Source organism: Marmota flaviventris, chromosome 4, assembly GCF_047511675.1.
Source record: "Marmota flaviventris isolate mMarFla1 chromosome 4, mMarFla1.hap1, whole genome shotgun sequence".
Taxonomy (NCBI): domain Eukaryota; kingdom Metazoa; phylum Chordata; class Mammalia; order Rodentia; family Sciuridae; genus Marmota; species Marmota flaviventris.
Genome location: NC_092501.1, coordinates 70,620,935 through 70,640,114, shown reverse-complemented (window position 1 = coordinate 70,640,114; position 19,180 = coordinate 70,620,935). Strand labels below are relative to the sequence as shown.

The 19,180-nt window shown below is 39.2% G+C and overlaps 1 protein-coding gene across 2 annotated transcripts in view; it reads right to left on the bottom strand.

Annotated features, from left to right (window-relative positions):
• The window catches only part of Sgms1 (sphingomyelin synthase 1), a 297,666-nt gene that overhangs the window by 238,536 nt on the left and 39,950 nt on the right, over positions 1-19,180 (bottom strand). The gene's annotated exons all lie outside the window — the stretch shown is intronic.

The window sequence follows — 19,180 nt, the reverse complement described above, 5'->3', positions numbered from 1 at the left end:
GTGGGGTCCAGCACCCAGTGTGCCACGGTGGCAGCAACGGTGCTTCATCTTCTGCCTGGCTCTTTTTCAAGGCTGCCTGGCTGCCTGGTGACCTTCTAGGAATATATGGTTACATTTATTAAAACAAGTTTCATCAACAAAGCACTGCTAAGTGTGGGCTCTCCAGGGAAAAGAGGCCATGAAAGCTAATGAAAAGCTCTTCTAGGATTCCTGGGTTCTTACTCCCAGGGGGAAGCTCTAGAACAATAAAAATATTAGCTTCATAGTCATTTATATTGGAAACAGCTTTCCTCACTTGCAAAAAAATTCACACAACAAACATCTCACAGTCTTGTTTCCTCAATACTGAAGGTAGTAAAGGACTGGGGCTCAATTACGTCAAATCACTTAGCACAGCAGAAACCCTTTTCCAATACATCTATTATTAAGCCTCAGGCCTATCCTTACATTGTCAATGTTTCAAAGAAAATGAACATTCTATTTGGACTTCAACTATTCTGGACACTTTTTTTAATAATCCTGAAAAATAATCCCTGTGGGCCTTGGTTTTGGCAGTACTAGGGAGTGAACCCAGGGTTTCACACATGGAAGGAAAATGCTCTGCCACTAAAGTACGTACCCAGGCCTCTTTTAATTTTATTTTGAGACATGGTCTCACTAAATTGCCCAAGATGGCCTCAAACTTGCAATCCTCCTGCCTTCACCTCCTAAGGAGCTACGATTACATGCATGCACCACTGTGCCCAGCTACACATGGAATTCTTTTAAAAAGTGAAAATAAAGACTCAGTGAGGAAAGGAGAAACATAATCAAGGTTCTGTATGCTACTGCTCCAAGTTCATGGTTCCATGTTAAGCTCCTCAAAGTAGAGTCCTTTGATTCTCTGCTATTTTAAATGAAGGGTAAGAGAAACTGATTCTACCTGTGATCCTTCTGGACAAGCTCAGTGCCAAGACAGCTGACAGTATTTGCCACTGGCCAGATTTTAACTAAATCTAACATCAAACACCAGTTGTCCCTTGTGGACCAACGCTGTGGTCAAGTTACTAACAAAAAGAAAAACTAATGGCTGCCTAATAAATTCAGTTTGTTTTACAAATACTTTCTCCCTTAGTGTCCATGAGGGAAAGTAAACCTGAAAAAGTAAAAATATTAAGACATGTGTCTTGATGAAACGACTTTGCCAATGCCAGGCCCATCACAGTCCCTGTCCCAGAAAAGCATCATGAACAAGTTAGTAGCAATTTTAATAGGTAAGATTTTAGGAGAACACAGTGGACCTTAAGTAAAGCCAAAGGCTTAAAAGCAAAAAGAACTAAGAGAAGCAATTGAAACCTGGATGCAATTCAAACAGCCTGGCAGCTTTTCCACTTCCCTGCAAGGAGCACTATGGCATAAGGGAGGGTGGCACAAGGAGAGCAGCACCAGTACCCAGCACATCCCAGAACCTGGACATAATTATAGCATAATATACAAGAGAACGATAATAACATCTGCTATTTAGCACTACCATGTGTGCAACCCTGTACTAACCACTACATTATATATATATATGTATACATATATATACACACACACATATATAGTGTATGTGCGTGCATATATGTACATACATAACAGACACAAAAACCCATATAGATATATATATAGATATATATATATAGATATATATAGATATATATATTATAAGCCCCAATTTATATAAAGACTTACAAATAAATAAACACACACATACAATGTCTTTTAATCCTTAAAATAACCGAGGCAAATGATATAAACCACTCTGCAGATGAGTTAAGAAGGTTAGTAACCTATCTGCAATCATAGTCAAGAAGCTTCAATTTGCACCCAGATCTGTCTGTCTGTACTTTTATATACCAAGTCACTCTTCAACTAGAAGAGAATTAAGAATTCCCTAACCAATGGATCACACTACCACTCCTGTTCAATTCAGGTTTCAGGGCAAAGACCTCCAAAGCTTGGGATGCTTTTCCTGGGAAAAATGAAGGAGTTCCTGAGACCACCACCATGGAATAACTTTATAAGAAAGCATACTGGATTGCTACAGTATGCAAGATAACTCACCCACCCACCACAGGTTTCCCAAACAATTTGAGTCCAAGTCTATGCAGAGCTAGAAGCGAAGGGGACTCATCTGTGGTTTGTTCCTCAACATTCTCATTGTCAACAGTATGAAACTCCCAATTCCCTGCTGGTGAAATGACAGCATTGGCCCTGTCACATGGGTATGAAGTGTTCAAAAGGTCTCTTCAGGCTTGGGGAGGGGGCCTCCCGCCAGATGCTACTCAATTATGTCTAAAAAGGTTCTGAATGATAGTATGTTTGAGGAACAGTTTCTACTGTTGAAACTAGGACTCTATACCTAGCCATAATTAATAGGAAACACAGTACTGCAAAGAAGCCTGGTTGGTTGTTTCTTGCCCTATACTTTCACTCTCTTTTACTGTTATTATATGTAATAGTAAAATAAAACTAGGACCCATCTCCATTATTTAAAACAGAACACAGACCAGGGTTTTCAACACTAAGAGAGAACCCTCCAGAAGACCCAGACCAGGCTAGCTCTCCTCTGTGAACTCTGCCTGTCATCACAGCTGCTGGTGGCACCATGTTGGGGGTCCCAGGGAACACCTTCTACTGGAAAGCTTGGACCCAAATCACATGATCATCTCAATGAACACAGAAAGGGCACCTGACAAACTTCAACACCCTTTTATGATGAAAATAGTCAACAAATTAAGTACAAAAGGAACTTACCTCAACACAGTGTCAGCCATGATCAAAAAGCCCACAGATAACCTCACTCTCAATGGGCACACCGGAAAGCTTCTCTAAGATCCAGAATAGGTAAAAATGCCCATATGCACCACTTTAAGTCAGTACACTACAGGAAGTCCTAGCCTACACAGGTAGAAAGGAAGAAGAAATAAAAGCCATCCAAATTGGAAAGAAAGAAGAAAACTCATCTGCTTATATGTAGAAAATGTTGAAGATTCCACCAAAAAACTGTAGAAGTAATAAGCAAATGGATTAAAACTTCAGGATACAAAAAATTAACATCACAAAAAATAAGCTGTGTTTCTATAAACCAACAGGGAATGATCCAAAAAGAAAATTAAGAAAACAATCCCATTTACAATAGCACCAAACAATGAAATACATAGAAATAAACCTATCCAGCCAGGCATGGTGGTACATGTCTATAATCCCAGAAACTCAGGAGGTTGAGGCAGGAGGATCACAACTGAAGCCAGCCTCGGCAACAGAGTAAGATCCTTTGTTAAAATGAAAAACTAAAATGTTAGGGATATAGCTCAATGGTACAGTGCCTCTTGGTTCAATCCCAGGGAAAGAAGGAAGGAAGGAAGAAAGGGTGGGAAGGAGAGAGTGAAGAAGAAAAGGAAGAACTTAACCAAGGAATGAGTCTTAGACCCAGAAAACTAAAAACATTGTTGAAAAAAAAAATCAAAGACACAAATAAAGACACCCCATTAAGGGCTAGGGTTGTGGCTCAGTGGTAAAGTGCTCGCTTCGCACATGCAAGACCCTTCGTTCGATCCTCAGCACCACATAAAAATAAATAAGTGAAATAAAGGTATTGTGTCCAACTACAGCTAAAAAATAAATATTAAAAAAGACACTCCATTAATGGATTAGAATAATTGATATTGTTTAAATGTCCATTCTACCCCAAGCAATCTTATAGACTCAATGCAATCCCTACCAAAATCCCAAAGATATTTTTCATAGCAATAGGAAAAAAAATCCTAAAATCAATATAAAACCACAAAAGACCCCACATAGTGAAAGCAATTTTGAGCAAGAAAAACAAAGAACAAAGCTGGAAGCATCACATTTACTGATTTCCAAATATACTACAAAACTACAAAAATCAAAACAGTATAGTAAAGGCATAAACACAGACATATAGAGCAACTAAGCAAAACAGAGAGCCCAGGAAACAAACCCACACACACAGTCAGCTGATTTTTAACAAGGGTGCCAAGAATACAAAAGGGAGAGAAGTTAGTCTCTTCAATAGGTGGTTCTGGGAAAACTGAATATCCATATCTCAAAGAACAAAATTGGACTCGCATCTTACGCCATACACAAAAATTTACTTACAGTGGGTTAGAGATTTAAACACAAGATCTGAAACCTACAATTCCTAGGGGGAAAAAAATAGGAGAAATGCTCTTGACCTTGGAGTTGATTATGATTACTGGGGTATGACATCAAAAGCACAGGCAAGAAAAGCTTACATAGGTGAGACTCCATCAAATTAAAAAACTTCTGAGCAGCAAGCTGGGCACACCTCTTATCCCAGCAACTCAGACGGACGAGACAGGAGGATCACAAGTTCAAGGACAGCCTGAGCAACTTAGCAAGACCCTGTCACAAAACAAAAATAAAAAGGGCTGAACTCAGTGATAGAGTTCCCCCTGGTTCATTTTCAGTACTAAAAAAGAAAAAAAAAAGAAAGAAAGAAAGAAAACATAGCTTTTACATAGCAAAGGAAACAATCAACAGAGTACTCCTAAAAAATAAGAGAAAATCTTTACATCCCATGTAAGAGATAAGGAGTTAATATCCAGAATACAGAGAGAACTTCTAAAGCTCAATATCAAAAATAAATAACCACATTTTAAAACAGACATTTCTCCAAAAAAGACCTACAAATGAACAATAGGTATATGAAAAAATGCTTAATATCAGGGAAATGAAAATTAAAACCAAGAAAAATCATTTCACATCTGTTAGAATTACTATCATTAAAATGACAAAATATAACAAGTGTTTGTGGGGTTCTGGGGAAGGCGCAGCCCTTGTTCACTGCTGATGGAGATGTACAATGGTGCAGCAGCTCTGGAAAGCAGTACAGCGGTTCCCCAAAAATTAAAACCATAACCGCCATATGATAACATAGCGATCTCACTTCTGGGTATAGATCTCTCCAGAAGAACTGAAAGTAGTATCTCAAAGACATAGCTGCATTCCGTGTTTACAACAGCACTGTTCACAACAGCCAAGATACAAAAAGAACCCAAATGCCCACCAACAATGAATAACGAAAATGTGATATATACATATTTTGGAACATTATTCGGCCCTAAAAAAGAAAATTTTACCACTTATGACAACATGAATGGACCTAAGAAACATTATGCTAAGTGAAAAAAGTCACAGAGGGACAAATACTACACGATTCTTCTTATGAGGCACTAAAAATAGTCAAACTTGTAGAAGTAAACAATGGAGTGGTGGCAACCCAGAGATGAGAGGAAGGTGATATGGAGAGCTGAACAAAGGGACATTGAAACAAATGAGTAGGCTCTACACACCTGCTGTACAACAGGGCCTAAAGTCAACAACACGGTATTGTGCACCTAAAGTTTAAACACTAACTTCATGGTTAGTGTTCTCAGTCCCCAGCTTGCCCAAAAAAGGGGGCTGGCAGATGGACACAAGGAAACATTTTACGGTGGTGGATTACCTGGGTTGTGGTGATGATACTAATACAAGTGTATACATGTGTCCAAAGTCAACAAATTGTCGGCAGTAATTTTGTGTGTTTTTGTACACAAATTAAACTCAATAAGGTTTGGGAAGGGAGGACAAGAAAGCTATGGCCTAAGTATAAACAAAAAACATTTGAAATCCCTCCTAAGTTGAACAGAAAATCAAAAGAAATCTAAAGCACATAAGTATAACTGTTCATCTCAAGTTTCTGGTCCTCCCAGAGCTGTTCTATTCCAGGGCCCCAGCCCCAGTCTACATCCTGCGGAGCACCACCTTCACAGGCCTGGCTTACCCCTGCCTTTCCTTCTGGAACTCCCTTTCCATGTTAGTGAAGTGTAACTTTCTCCTTCCCTTTCCCAACAAAAGCCAAGTGAAAGACAAAAACTCCACCAACCATCTAACTGACGCTCATTCAGTCCCTGCTTCTGCTCCAAGAGATGCCCCACTGTGAAGGTGGGTGATGAGCTCACCTTGGAGGTGAGACCCAACTTCTTTAAATACGATGACCTGCATCATGGACCAACAGGAAATCTCCCCAGGGTATTGGAACTGTGGCCCCCACACAAGGCACGACCTGCGGGGGTCTCCTGTGAAATGTCAGCAACCTCTGAAACCCCTCACCAAGTGCGCTGACCTCAGAGCCTCTACAGAGTCACCTTTGTCCCTGCTGTGCTCCCACCCGCCACCCCAGCTGCAGCTGGAGGAGCACACCCCTTTTGGCAGAATGGCCAAATTCCATAAATGCCACTCTTTCTTCTCATCCCCCTCCAGAAGCTGAAGGAGTTCTACAATAGATAGAATATTTCATTCACACTGCTAAAGAACAATTTTTCCCATACAGAAACTGAGTGGGTAAATTCTCAACCAGATGAGGGGCCTTATTCATGACAATCTCAAATGACAACTCTGTTATCTGTCTCATAAGAGTTCACATATTTTTTGAATCACAAGTTCATCTATACCACAAATTTAACACTTCATTTCTTGACAGCATTTCTGACATCAGCCCTTTTCACTATCATGTATATAAACGATAAGCTTCTGCTAACATAAATTCACTAAAGAATAATTATCGCACACCAAGTCCCAACACCATGTTGGCAACAGAATTTTATACCATTGTTGTCCTGGAGCATATAATCTGAACCCACTTGGAAACTCTGAGTGTTTGGTTCTTCTTTGGCTCCTCTACCCAGGAATCCATAAAGACTGCACAGAGCTGAGACAAGCTCTAGGAGTGAACTAGTTCTAACAAGATCAGAAACTGGTCGCTTCTGCAAATAGTACTTTTCCTTTGCTGGTTCTCAGAATTTAAAAGAGTCTTCTGAAAGACTCGGGCTGCTTCAGTTAAGCTGAGGGGAACCAAGGAGATACTGTGCTCATTCTTGGGCTACCGCTTTCAAAGTGGAAGTATGGCACAGGCAGCAACTGTGATAATCAACAGGGATGACAAAATGCAGGAAACCCAAGCTGAGCATTGGTCAGCTAACCTATCATCATCTGCAGGGTTCCCTCTTAGCAATAAAAACCCTAGCCCATGTCTGCTAAGGAAAGGACACAGCTCCTGCAGTTCAGGGCACTACCATCTAAGGAAGCAAGGAGACATGAGGCTGGAGATATAGCTCAGTGGTAGAATGCCTGACTTGTATGCACGAGGCCCTGGGTTTGATCCCCAGCACACCTCCCTCCTCCCCTCACCTCAAAAAAGAGCAAGGAGACAGGTTTGGAGTGCATGGGGAAGAGACTGAAGAAGTATAAACAAAAGGAGGAGCTAGTTGCTAATTAAACAAACAAAAATAGGTTCCTTTCTTAACATGCAGCAATTCATAACTTTACAACCAGGCATTTTTGTAGCATTGTGCTTCCTCTCAATTATAATTCAACCTCAAGACAATAACTAAACTATAGCTAGATGGTTGATGGCTTCAATAAAAAAGAGTAAGTGACTTCCTAAAAGTAGGAAACCTGTGAGTCTGATTTCCACCAAGATTCAGAGTAGGAATAGGCCAATATGTTTAAGTGGAAAGAAGTTTCTCCGCATACAGCCTTGCAATCCCTGTGTTCAAGAAGCACTTTGGGCAAGCTTCCATGGCCATCAGCATAAAAACAGAGATTTTCCTTTCCAGGTGGTAAAGTCAGAGCTATTAAAGAGCCGCTCCTGTGCAGAGCTGCAAGGGGTTGAACAAGACTTCTGTTATCTAATCAATGCCAAGGCCAGGAATGACCATCTTGGTTGCTACACAGTGGCTAAAGCATTCCTCCGACAAGCTGTGCTCTGGTGAGCTGGAAGGAAGCATGGATATTTGAGAGAGGATCTTCCAACATTCAGTGAGAACGGGAAGCAACAGAACTGAGCACTACAAGGGGCAGATCATGAAATAATCCAAGGTCAGTAAGCCTACACTAAAAGAACCACTCTGCTCTCCTAAAGCTGCTTAATTTTTCCAGTGACCTGCTATCAGAATTAAGGCTAATAATAGTTTTTTTTTTACCTACTCTCTGCTGGTCTGAGTTTCATTGCTTTGTTAAAGCATTTACTAAGGATCAAACTCACAAATTCAGCCCCGCTGCCTATGCCTTGTTTATGTCCAATCTCTTTGGCTTGCAGGAATGCCCTTTTTTGTGGGTGGTCAAGGACAAACGGCATTAAAGCCTATTGTTTGGCTTTTTATGTAAGAAGGCTTAATGTGTCAGCTGCATTTTAATCTAAGGATTATATGCTTAACTGTCAGAAAATACCTTTTAGAAACATCAATAAGGATTGTTTTTAGTATTTGCTACCACAAGGCCCAATTATTATTTATAAATTTATTGGTACTTTAGCACCTGAAATAAAAACCTTCAGCTGAGAAAAAGAGGCAGCTGCTGCAGAGTTAACAAGAAAGCCAAGATCTCTGCTGAGACCATCTAAATATATATCAGGCCTTAAAATAAAAGAACACAAGCTAATGCTTCACCACTGCAGGTATGTGTCTGATCAAATGCTGCTGCTACAAATCCTGACCTGGATTTTGTGTGCCTGCAGTTGGTCTATTTTGTTTGTTTTAGACTTTCATATTGACTCATATTAACTGCAAGTCCCATGAACACACATTTAGTTCCTCTTCAAACCTCAACATAACAATTTTCTTTTTTTATACCTTTATTTTGTTTATTTATTTTTATGTGGTGCTGAGGATTGAACCCAGTGCCTCACATATGCAAGGCAAGCGCTCTACCATTAAGCTACAACCCCAGCCCCCAGTTATTTCTTTTTAAAGGCATATAAGCCCACAAGGACAAAGATAACAGGAGCAGATATTAAAACGTTCACACAGAGGATGGCAACTGATAACAGACCCAAACAAGCCAAATCTTCCAGCTTGTAAAGCCACATTCTTCATCATGAACAGACACTTCAGGATCTTTAGACACAGAAAGAAAAATGTCTAGCATGAAAGATAGAAATAAGGGGTGGAAGCAACCTGACAGAAATTGAAACTATGCAGAAAAGAAAATTTCAAAAAGAAAAATATTAATCTGCTTAGCGAGCTAAGAAACCATACTGGCAAAATAAAAGCATTTGGCAAACAATAACAGAAAAGTGTCAGAAATTAAAAACATGGTATCAAACATGAAAAACTTAATAGAAGGATTGTAAGATAAACTCCAAAAAATACCCTAAGAAAGTAGCTTATAAGGAGAGATGGAAAACAAAAGGAAAGATGTCTAGTCATTGGATAACTCAACACCTAACAGGAGTTCCAGAAAATAAAGGGAGGGAATGAATAATGAAATACTGTACTTCCAGAAATTTTCTAAAAATTAAGGATGAGTTTTCAGATTGAAAATACCCATTTGGATCTCAGCACAAGAAATGAAAGTGTAACCTTACCAAGGAATATTATTGTGAAATTTTAGAACTGATGATAAAAAGAATTAAATGAATGCCAGAAAAAGATAAGAAAAAGAAGACACCTACAAAGGACCAAGAATCAGTAGGCTTGGGCCTTCACTGTCAACATTAGATGGACAAATGGTAGAAAAATGTGTAGTGCCTTCATTATTCCACAGCTTGGTGATTTCCAACCTGGAATGACATTCTCGGGTAATATAACAACTAAAAAGTCTTACCTCCCATTTGAAATTTGTTAGGAAGCTTCCAGAAGGTGTGCTCTGTCAAAGTAAGTGAGTAAAACAAGAAAAATGAGAATATGGGATGAGGGAAAGATGGAAGCCAATACAATAGCAGATTTCTTTTAGAAATCCTCAGCATGGTACCAAAAGGCAATTCCTGAGATGTGCCACGCAGCAAGCCTACAGAGCAAGGCTCTAGGTGAGAATTCTCCAAGTTGAAACTGAAAACATCTATGTGTGTCAGGGCACTGAGAGGAAATCCATATGGAAGGCTGCTCGCGGTTCAATTAGTGATCCATGCAAGGAAAACTTATTTTTTTAAAAACAAAATAATTATTAAATCCAAGGAGAACTAAATGTGTATACAGGACAGTTAAGATATATAGAACATCTGTGCATCCTATTTACACAATAAGGTAAACATTAGATAAGAAATGGGCTAGTGAACAGCAGAAACAGATTAACATTTTTCATAAGCAGCCTTGCAGAACTGCATAACCTTTTTAAAAAACCTAAATTTTAAAAAGAAACGAATATTGCAAGCCACACTTTTTTTTTTCTTTCAGTGCTTGGAAATCAAACCCAGGATCTCAATGTTATGCTTTAGAAATGAATGTCCCCCAAATGTTCCTGTTCATGCAGGAATATTCAGAGGTGAGATGATTAGATTATGAGAGAGTTATAACCTAATCACTCCATCCTAGTTTAAATGGACTAACTTGGTGTAACTGAAGGCAGGTGGGCATACATAGCAGGAGGAGATGGGTCACTGAGGGCATGCACACGTTTCTTTCTTTCTCCCTCTCTCTCTCTCCCTCTACCAGGCAACCCCTCCCCCCTCTTCTCTCCTGACACTGTTATGAGATGAGTAGCCTTCCTCTGCAATGTCCTTCCACCATGATGCTCTGCTTTACCTTGGACCCAGAAAGTACAGTAAGCCATCTATGGATTGATACCTCCAAAACCATGAGCCTCAAATAAATTTTCCCCCTCTAAGTCCTCTAAATTGTCCTTGTCAGGTATTTTGGCCACAGTACTACAATGCTAACTAAAATCCTTATGCATGCTAGAAAAGAATCCTATCACTGAACTACATCCTTGGCCCTAAAATTGTTCTCTGCTACACAACCTGACAACTTAACAAAATACTTCCACATGTCCAGTCATTCAAACTCAGCACAACTCTACAAGTCATGTTATACACTTTACACAGAAGAGAAAACCATCTCAGGGAAGTTAAGCAACCTACCAACATGACGTAGAAAAACAATGGGGCAGAGAAAGGACTAGAAAGAGCACAGCATGCACAAAGGTTAAGTCTGAGGCTTACAATGGCTGATATTAATACTGTGGATCGGAATCTAGAGAGAAATGAGCCAAATCAAGTTTGGAGTTCAGTGGTTCTCAAACTTGAGAGCACATACAAATCACATGATCTTCTATTTAGATGAGTTATCTAAAGTAGTCAAATTCATGAAAACAAAGTAGAATTGTGGTCACCAGAGGTTAGGGGGAGGGAGGACAGAGGAGTTGTTTAATGAGTTTAGAGTTTCAAATTTACAAAATAAAAAAATTCTAAGATCTGCTGCACTATCCTGTGAATAGACTTAAGACTACTAATGGTAAACTTTAAGTTGTTTTTCAGTTCCACCCCCAGTTTCAACTTGGGCCATCTGGATAGAGCCTAAGAATTTTCTCTTTTAACAAGTTTCCAATTGATACAATGCTACCATTCCGGGGACCAAATTTTCAAAACCATGGCTGTCCAAAGGTTCTCAATCCTGAATGCACAGGAACTTTACCTGAGACCCTAGACCAAGTAAAAAATGTACAGGGTGGGGATTGGGGCATATGAATGGATGTGGAATGCTTTTAAATACCTAGGGTGATTCTAGTGTTCAGCCAGTCTGAGCTCTGCCCAGTTGGCAGTACAGGGCATGTCACTGCTAAGACCTGTCACTACTTAGCCACATTCTAGCCGTGCCTCCATTTCCTCATCTGTAGAATAAGGATCACAGAGTTATTGAGAATATTAGATAGGATAACCAACAAAAAAAAAGTATAAGTTGGTGTCCATCACATAAGTAATAGTAACTTCATTACTCTTGTTGCTGACATTACAGAAAATAAGGTTGACCCTGTTTTCTCCACGATAAAATGGGGTCAGGTTAAAGGCAATGAAGAAACTATTTATGTTCAATCACAGACTACTCAGCAAGGCAAAAGGCTCCAGAAGGGCTAAGAACAAAGTAAGCAGAATTAAATCTTAAGAATCTGTTATGATTCCCACCTGCATTTGGCAAATTTAGGGTCTTACTACAGAATTAGTAGCTAATCCCTTCACTCTCTGAGTAGGTGCTGTTATTTGGAATGTAAATATCATTGTAAAACCAGCTGCTACAATCAATACTCAAACACTGCCATCTTCATCTAAAGAGTCAATAAAAACAATATGGTGTGTTCAGACAAAAGTTAGCTGAAATTCTCAGACATCCACGTGGTAAACAAGTCTTTGTCAAAAGGAACTGAAAAGGAAGGAAAAGACATAGTTCAGATAGGTTTATTCATTCAAGAAATATCTGAGCATCTCCCACAGCCGGAGCACAGTCACACTGGCGAAGAAAACTGCATCTGCAGGGCAGTTTGTCAGGCCATGAAGCGGGTGGGTCTGGATAAGAAGCAAGCTTTGTGAATACTGAATAGCCCCATTTTTCCTCAAAAGCACAGTAGGAAGAGCCAAATTTGTGTTTTCTGCTAAATTTTTCCTTGCTTTATAGCTGCATATTTCCGAGGTGCATCATGGATTACTCACACTGATACTTCGAGCCACCAATATCTTAAGTCCACAGTAAATACAAAGAAATTATTGTCATAGTCCTCAGAAAGCAACATGACCCTTCCTAGATGTCTGGGTCATATCAACATCTGAGTCCCAAGCCTCCTTCATTAAGCTTTTTTGTTTTGTTTCATTGTGGGGGGTGGGGGGGTAGGGGGGTTGGTTTTGGGGGGAGGGTACCAGGAATTCAACTCAGAAGAGTTCTACCACTGAGCTACTCCCAAGCCTGAGACAGAGTCTCACTAAGTTATCCAACTGAAACTCAAACTTGTGATCCTCCTGCCTTAGCCTCCCAAGTCAGTGGGATTCCAGGAGTGCAGCATCATATCCAGTAGGAAAATACTCTTAAAAAGGATAGTAGTATCTACTTCTAGACAGAACTGGCTAAAGGCCTTGGAAACAGAATTGCACAACAATGCAAACTTCTGAGTCAGTGATTACATCCTCTCACCACACTGACAGGTTCAAATCACCTCCCACCACAAAAATCTTTGTGTTTATTAAAGTTCAGAATACTGAATGTGATTAAACCAGCAAACACTTCCCAAGTGAGTGCCAACCAAGATATGCCTGAATGTCCCACCCAGGCATATTTTCACCAGGGTGGAACAATGGCATTGTGAATTTTGGCCTAATAATGTTCCCCTAAATATACCAGGGGGCATTCTTGGGAAGCCAAAAGATCAACTTACTGATAGAATGTAGGTGTGTTCAGGTACTTTTATGAAGCTGGTCTACTTTCTGTGGGTCTTTTCATCTCTGGTTCCTTGACATTATTAACCCACATGCCCTACTGTCATAACACAGAGGCAAGTATGGGGTTGGGGCAGAAGTCAGGACCTAACAGTGTTGACCCTTACAGCCCACATGACCCAGCTGTCAATGCAGAGGTCAGTACACTCACTCCTCTGCTGGCAAAGCTGTTTTAAAGGTCAACCACAATAACAAGGGAGAGTGAGATTAGTATGTATGAGGCGCCATCTGAAGTGCCCCACAAATATCCATTAAGTTGATCTTTCCCAGAACCTGTAAGATAAATGTGTTTATCCCCATAGCACAGTTGAGGAAACTGGGACACGGAAAGGTTAAGCAATTAGTCAAAAGTTCATTCCACTAATAGTGGAACCCAGTCTGATTCCAGAATCCATGTTCCTTATCATTTCTTAATTCTTCCTACCTAATAAATCTTTCAGGCCTTCCTGCTAACTACCTGGATTTACCTCTGGAGGGAACCATTCCACAGGCTTCCTCTCCTGCTGACCTCAGGCTCTAGGGGTAAACAATATAAACCAGGCAATCCAAATCAGAACAAGCCAGCGGCACAATGACTGATCCAGCATTAGATGCATGGCAAATTATGTCCAGGAATGTGTTATCTTGGATGAGCACTTGATGTGGACCTGAAGCTGGTGGAGGTTTTCATTTGCAGCCCATGAACACACAGTTAAGTCAGATTCTCATGACATCAATTAGAGCCCCAGGCAAGCCCCACCTGAAGGCAGTTCCATCCCTAGACTTTCAATATGCTGATAAGTTTTTTCACTAAAGATGTTAAGAACAGAGTTTTCTGTCACTTGCAACCAAGCAAATCATCCTAATCTCTTTCTAAAACATATTTTTTTCTATTAAGCTATATGTATCAGTACTTCAGTACTTTTCCCTTCCTGAAAATAAAACTTGAAAGACTGATAAATTTCAATCAGATGGCTTTGACAAATCAAGACTTCTGAGTTCTTGACAAGATAACTGCATATTATGGACAACAGAAGATCCACATTTTCTAATAACACAGGACAAGTGATCTGGTTCGTCATCAAATTTGTTTCAGAAAACTTTATTTTTAACCAAAGGGTAAAGTTTGCAGTTTCCAGCTTGGTAAAGTAACTGTAATACTTATTTTCTTTTGGTCTTTTCAATTATTATCTCTTTTCTTTTTTTTTAAGAGAGAGAGAATTTTTTAATATTTATTTTTTATATTTTAATATTTATTTTTTAGTTTTCGGCGGACACAACATCTTTATTTATATGTGGTGCTGAGGATCAAACCCAGGGCGGCGCGCATGCCAGACAAGCGCACTACCGCTTGAGCCACATCCCCAGCCCTATTATCTCTTTTCTAAACCTAAACCATTATAAAGAAGAATTACTCAAAAAGGGCTAGAGATGTAGTTTGCAGTGAAGTGCTTGTCTAACATGTATAAGGACCCGAGTTTGATCTCCAGCACAACAAACAAAAAAAAGAAAAAAAAATTTAAAATAGGATCGAATTTTATAAAATACAAGAAGATGTGAATGGATACTGTATTAGTCCATTTTTCATTACTATAACAAAATACCTGATACTGGATGGTTGGTAAAGAAAAAGAGTCTGAAGGGTTAAAAGCATGAAACTGATATCTGCCTATCTGTGGCAATGGCCTCATAGAAGATGGCATCACAATGGCAAGAGCACATGCAAGAGAGATGAGGAGCGCATCCAGGAGAGGGATCCAGCAAAGGTGCCAGGCTCCCTTCCAACAACCCATTCTCAAAGGAACCAACCAGGTTCCCTCAAAAACTGCATCAATTCTTTCCGAGGGTGACACCCCAACTGACCTAACCAGGCCCCATCTCTTAAAAGTCCCAACATTGTCCTTCACACTAAGGACCAAGTTTCTGTCACATGAATCTTTCAGGAACAAACCTTATCCAAACCATAGAAGATATAAATAATTTCTTCTTCCTCAAGCAAATCAACTATATCTAAACTTCATTTATCAAAATTCAGCCACAAAACAAACCAGTTTGGAGTTTGAATCATTGATTCACTGCACTAGCTAATAATCCCTCTCTGTGGTTCCTTCAGGAGTCTGAGACTTCAGAGGAAAGCACCCCCATGCAGATCACTGCCTCAAATGGTGGCAAAAAGCATTCATTCCATTTGATGTCTGACAGCCGGGCGATGCATTTTTACACCTTTGAATTATTACACACAGCTAAGTAACTGCAACTACAACTTCCAAATAAATGTCCAACCTCATTTCCTATAAGACCTCTTGAGCTAAAAGGTCATGCAGCCTTCATGGCTTATGATGGCTCATTGGTATGATTTGACTATTTCCTTTGGGCTGATCTGAAGACAATCTTGAGGCAAAGAACAGGCAAGTCACCCAAAGCTTAGTGTCCACCCATGAACATATATGAGCACATATGAAAATGCTAAATGGGTTAAAAAGATGTTAAAAGCACATTTCTGCAGGGCATGGTGGCATACCCCTATAATCCCAGTGGCTCAGGAGGCTGAGGCAGGAGGAAAGCAAAGTGCTAAGCAACTCAGTGAGACCCTGTCTCTAAATAAAATACAAACTAGGGCTGGGGATGTGGCTCAGTGGTTGAGTGCCCCTGAATTCAGTCCCCAGTAACCCCCTCCAAAAAAAGCACATTACTTAGAAAAATGTAACAAATGTTTCTGTATTTTCTGTGTTCATTACAATGCCTCCTATAGACTTCTCTGAAGCAGAAATAATCTTTTATGACCTTGAGTACACAAACAGATAAGCATTCCAATAGAGATAAATTTGTTACAGTACATTCCAAACTTTATTTTCTTGGTTTACTGTTCTTTCTGATGAGGTTATTATTTATTATTAAACTAGCATACAATTAGAGGTCTATTTGGCCTGCTTTGGATAAGCACTTCAAATGCTCTTCAGCCCTTCTTCAAACAAGGCTGCTCTCAGGCAGGTCAGAGTTACCACATGTAAATAATCAGGACCCTCAGAACTATAGTAGTTGGTATGTATGTAACACTATGTAACTCATCACTGAAGTACCCATTAAATTATAGGGAATAAGTGTTTAATCAAATTTATAAAACTAATGAAGACAATGGACATATTAGTTTAAAATTGAGGATCTGGTACTTCTATTTCCATATTATTCTTTCATTTCAATTAATAGAAAACACAATCCTAGAATGGAACTTCAAATTCATAAGTCAAAATTTTTACATAAATTTCATAAGGTAAGAAATTTATCTAGTTATCACCATTTTATACATAAAATTTAATGGGCACTCTAAATATCTGTTGAATAAATGGATGGATAGATAAATGGATAAATGAAAGAATGAATAAAGACATTAACATAAATTTAATGGGCTCAATCTATTACATGACTACAGAGGTTATGATTACTATGTTCTTCTTTTATGAAGTAAAGCAGGAGCTGGCAAAGTTTTTTGTAAAGGGCCAGATGGTAAATATTTTAGGCTTTGTGGGCCATATGGTCACTGTTCCAACAACTCAATCCTGGTCTCTTTCGCAACTATTCAACTCTACTGTTATAGCACAATACGTAAACAAATGAGCACAACTGTATTTGAATAAGACCTTATTTACAAAAACAGAATTTGACCATAGAAACATCCAAATCTCATGAGGAACACTTTCTATAATAACCCTTTATTTCCTAAAGATTAGAAACTGTTAAACTCTCCTGAGAATATACTTTGTATACAACCAGAGATATGAAAAATTGTGCTCTACATTAGTGTAATATGAATTATAATGCATTCTGCTGTCACATATAACAAATTAGAATAAAAAAATTAAAAAGGGAAAGAAATTGGTAAACTCACTAAATTCTGCCCAACATGCTTTGTTGGGTCAAAATTTGGCCAGGGAATATATATCCTGATTCCACAGCTGCCCGTCACTCCCTGATAATCTCAGTCCTGTCACCAGACAGGTCCCATCTAAGTCTGTGCATTTACATCCCTGAATTCTACAGCACAGCTGGTTTCCAGGAGTGTGGCCCACGTCCATAACTGTGAAGACACAACCCCAACATGGGCTCCTCAAGTGCAAGCCCACAACCTTCTACTCTTTGCCCTCCTCTAACATGTAAAATTGAGCTTTAAATATTCCTTGATGGCACAGTCTCCCCAGAAGAGCTACAGAGAGTAAGAATGGCAGACGAGAATACAGAAGACTAGTGCCTGCAGGGAATAAAGTGAAAGGGACATGGTGAGTCATAGCAAGAGCAGCAGAAATCATGACAGGACTGAAGAAACCATACACGTCTCTTGCACATGTGTCTTGCTCTCTTATCAGAAGTTAGAACATCTCCTTCATATCCAGCAGAAGCTGGGCAGAGGTTGGAAACCTAAGATCACCTCCACTGTAACCACAGTGAGGACAAAATCTTGTTTAATCCCCATTTCTGGTAGAGGGTGCCCCATATACTTACAGATATCTAGCAGAATAAATAAACTATACTATTCTCTTACAATAGAACACTCTACAGCAATGAAAATCAACAATCCAAAACTATAGGCAACAATAGGGAGTAAACTTTTTAATACATTATTGAATTTAAAAAAAAAAAACAGATGCAAAAAAGTACAATTTGCATTATGTATTACTTACACACTTACACACACACACACACACACACACACACAGACATGTGGGCAAAAGAAACCCAAGCAAAACTAATGTACACTCTCAAAATCAAAGCAGTAGTTTTCCTTGGAGGAAGCAGGGTAGTGTCTAGAAGGAGGAATGACGTTGTGTTGGTAATGTTCTTAACCTGGGTGCTGGTCTGGTCACACAGGTGTGTTCAATTTGTGAAATGAGATTGAGCTACATACTTGTGTGTATTTTCTGTGGGCATGTTATACTTCAAAAAAAGGTTGTTGTTGTTTTTAAATATCCCCTACCTAAATGACCCAGGCAATACTGGACTCCATAAACCCTCCCTTCATCCATCATTTTCCCTGCTCACTCAACTTTTCAAAGCATAACCATACAGAGGCCAAAGAATGAGAAAGCAACCTAGATCATTCCAAGCTACCTGTGATTCCAGACACAGCTCCTTCTGAATGTTTCCTTTGAATAACCTTTATTGATATCACTAACCTTTTTTTTTTTAAGAGAGAGAATTTTTTAATATTTATTTTTTAGTTTTTTCGTGGACACAACATCTTTATTTTATTTTTATGTGGTGCTGAGGATTGAACCCAGCACCCGGCGCATGCCAGGCAAGCGCGCTTCCGCTTGAGCCACATTCCCAGCCCCATCATTAACCTTTTAGTCAAATTGAAAAACGACAGTAGAAGAAGCCACTATTGCCCTAAATGGTTCGCTTAGACTTCTTTTAAAATATGCTAAAGATGGGCAACTTCAGTTCATAAATGTCTATAAAGAAATGCTTCAAAATATAGAAAGAAACAAAACAATGTTTCAACACACAGGGAACACTTGAGAGAGGTATCATAAATAAACTATCACTGAGATTGGAATGTACAACCGTCAACAGCCACCCTGCAAGAATCGCAGCTAACTGGTCATGTAATCGGTTGTAATGTGTAATGATCAGGAACTGCAATCATTGCAGAACACATCTTTTAGATTCTATATAAAATTTCAATTCAGGTAGTCAAGTTGGGAATCATTTTAACTCTCTCTAATGTTTTAATTTTTATTCTCTCTAATTTTATTCTCTAATGTTGGTTTAAATATATAAACCTCAATTTCATATCACCACTCATAATTTTCCCACATTCTCCTACAAGTTTAGATTTTTAAAAAAAAATCATTTAAGACCTTTGTTCACATTAGATCACAGGGACTGGTGTACTTAAGAATGCTGATCAGAATGGGGTAAAGGCAGTGATCAAATCCACTGACGCAACCAAAAAACATC